The sequence below is a fragment of the Geospiza fortis genome, unplaced genomic scaffold, assembly GCF_000277835.1.
Source record: "Geospiza fortis unplaced genomic scaffold, GeoFor_1.0 scaffold425, whole genome shotgun sequence".
In the NCBI taxonomy this organism is placed as follows: Eukaryota; Metazoa; Chordata; class Aves; order Passeriformes; family Thraupidae; genus Geospiza; species Geospiza fortis.
The window spans coordinates 2,069,626-2,072,832 of record NW_005054387.1 but is presented as its reverse complement, the minus strand read 5'-3'; the positions used below and the strand labels follow the sequence as shown (position 1 = coordinate 2,072,832).

Here is a 3,207-nt window from a genome sequence, read left to right as displayed (position 1 = left end):
AGGGAAATTTCGGGCTCTGTGAGCTTTTGTTTGTTGGAGAATGGGAACAGGAGTTTCCATATGCTTTGGGCAAAGGGGGCAGTTTGAGGCTTTCCTGCAGAACATATTTTTAGTGTCTGTGTAACTTCCAAATACACCCCCAATAGGGAAAACAAAGTTTAATTGAACAAAAATACCATTTTTCAGTAGTCTAGTTCTCAATGCCTTGATTTTTTTTTTTTTTTTTTTGCTGTTCTTTCAAACAGTCCTTGCAAGAGGAGAGAAACAGGCTTTGGTAGCAATGCTGTGCTGTTTTCTGTATATGGAATGTCTCCAGGGAAAAGCTGGAAAACAATATAAATTATTATAAACTCACTGTAGGGCAGATGAGGAAAAAAAATCTGCAAAAGGAAATGATTTATCAGTTTAGGATTACAGACCTGCAATAAAGGACTCCAGTAAAAAACAGTTACGTGTGGCAACATTCACGGAGTGTCTTTGTGACAGGGCATAAAGTTAATATTGCATTGAGTGTCAGTGACCTTTAAACAAGAGGCTTAAGAGTTTCTGTCGTCATAGGTCTTGCAGAATTGGAGCTGTCATACCAGAATGGGCAGAAGTTGCTGGAGGAGTCACTTCTGGCCTGCGGGGATGAGATCAGAATGAGGATTAGATCCTTTTTGGTGGCAGAAAAACAGAGCTCACTTGCTCCATGGCTTGTGTTTTTTATTGCCTTTTTTTTTTTTTCTCCTCTCTGTGGTTCATTTTTTCCAATGCTTGCTAGTATAAAGACAGCGTGAAAAATGACTTGGTAAATATTGCATGTTGTTTTTGTAGCTGGTCTTTAGATGAGAGCTGCACAGGCACTGCCAGTGCTGGCACAATCTGAGAGGTTTTCTGGTCTTGAAGGGACTTTTCCCCCTTTTCCCCCTTCTTCTCCCCTCTGCCCCTCCAGGTAGTCCCATATTTCTCTTCCTTCCAAGTGCTCAGTGTTTGCAGTTTCTGCTTTGATTGGGCTGGATAAGACATTAAATCTCTTCTGTCCAATTTTTTTAATCTAGCTGCTTGCTGGGTGCCAAATTGGATTTGAGGAAATCTTTAGCCTTTCTAGGACTTGTGTCCCAATCAGGGCAGAAGCAGCCTTGGGTTCTCCTGGACGTGGCTTCCTGTTCTGTGTCTCCAGTAGCCCTCAGAGCAGGAGGATCCACCTGGAAGTTCCTTTCCTGCTGTATGAAAAAAGCTTTTTGTGGACTCTGGATCTCTGGGGAAAACCAGCCCTTGCCAAGAAGCAGCTGTGTTTGTGCAGCTCTTGCCCTGCCCTGAGCTCCCCAGCAGGAGCAGCAGTTTTGTTGTCATTTCTGGACATTATTTTAGGTTTGGGGTGTTTGGGAGGAAACAAATGCCCATCCTGGTGACAGCGACCAGCCTTTTTTACAACCCTCAGCTATTCCACTCTGCAGATGCTGCTTTCTGGGAGTGTGTAAATTGAGGGCAGTGCTTCCAAGAGGAGATTTTTCAGTGCCTGGTAACAGACCTTTGGATCCTTGAGCTGTTTCCTGTCTGCAGCTCCCGGGAGCAGCCTGCTGGCAGCTCTCCCGCATGCGGGGTGATGGGTGTGGGGATGCTCTGCAGAGCAGCACAGCTCTTCTGCCTCCTCCTCCTCCTCCTCCTCCTCCAGGGTTCATGGGCAGCAGCAGGCTCAGCACATCACTGCTGCTGCCCAGCCTGGGGTTATGTGAGGACCTGCAGGCTGCAGTGCATAGGAAGCTCTGCAGTGAGGCACGGGGATGATAAACAGCCAGATGGGTCCCGGAGTGCTCCTGCTCAGGAATATTTCTGCCTTGTAAACACGCCGTGACACAAGCCAGATTTGCTTGCCTTATATGCTGCTCCTGGGGAAAGATGGGTTTGTTTTTCAGCCGTGCAAGGGGAGTGTGATGGCAGCACTTGCTTGCTCAGGTTGATATTCTCTGAATCTTTTTGTTCAGCAGCCTCTTAGCATAGAAAAAGGGCTGCTTGTGCTTTCAGTCCTAGAAGGCATCTGCAGTGTCCTGCTTTGAGGTCCTCTGAGGCTGACGTGGTAGTGATGCTCAAGTGAATTTGGGGAGTAAGTGACCCAAAAAAAAAAGGAGGTGGGAGGGAAATCTGCCAGCCTGCAGCAGAATCTCTGCCCATTGACCAGCTTCAGGAGGTGTCAGCCCAGCTCTCCATAGCCTGACAACTTCAATGCTTCTCCCTGTAATTTCCAGTTTCCAGGACAGCATTAGTGAGTGATGGAAACTTGTTCACTTCTGGTTGTTTAGGAAAACAGGGGGTTCTTCCTTTCCCAGCAGAGTAGGAAGGTCTCCTGCTGTTTCTGCCTTTGGATCTTGAGTGGAAGCAGGGGCTGGTGAGCCATCCTGGGAGTGATTTTGCTGTTCAGGTGGCAGAAGTGGTTGCTGTGAGCTGCTGCTGCCTGTCCTTACTGAGAGCTTTGCTTTCCCAACAGCTCCTTGCAGAACCAGCTTGGTCTGCTCTCAGCACACCTGATGGGAGCCCAGGCAGTGAAGGGGGTGGGTGGCAGGAGTAGCAATGTTGTGTTGCCTGCTGCAGAGCTCAGTAGCTGTGCTGAGTGATAAATCCTTGGCTAACTGGTGTTTGTGACTCCTTCCCTGCACCTAGCTCTGTGCTGAGGCATCTGAGCCATCCCAGTGATGCAGAAATGATCACAGGAGGAGCCTTGGAGATGGCTAGAAATGGAAATGCAAACAGCAGCACCGTTTGTGCTGGTCTCTGTTCCTTCTTGTTATAACAGGAACTTTCTGGTCTGCTGCAAAGGATTTGGGTGCTGACCCAAGGTGCATAAACAAAGCTGGCAGCTCAAGGTGTTGCAGGGTGTGTTAAAGACTGCAGCCTGTGTCTAACAACCCTTGGCTCAAAGGAAGGTGATAAACAGAGAATTTGGGCTTGTGTTTGTGGGAGAGGAAAAGTGGTGGCTGAAGGTTTTTGGGGTAAGGAGCTTTTAAAGAAAGCACAAGAGCTGGAGCAAATGCTCCTGTGCTAAAGGTGAATGATGCAAAATATGCTGTCAGTCTGGAAAGAAACAGCATCAGTAAGCACATAAATCTTGGGTTGTAGACATTGCCTGTCTCTGGAGACACCAGTGAAACCTGCAGAGTAATATCTTGAACAGCTAAGTCATGCCTAAGTAAAACTGGCTGCTTCACATTCTGTTATCCAGGAGAATTA

General features: G+C 47.5%; 1 protein-coding gene across 1 annotated transcript in view; it reads left to right on the top strand.

The window, feature by feature from the left end:
- Positions 1-3,207, top strand: part of SLC43A2 (solute carrier family 43 member 2) — a 29,609-nt gene that overhangs the window by 11,792 nt on the left and 14,610 nt on the right.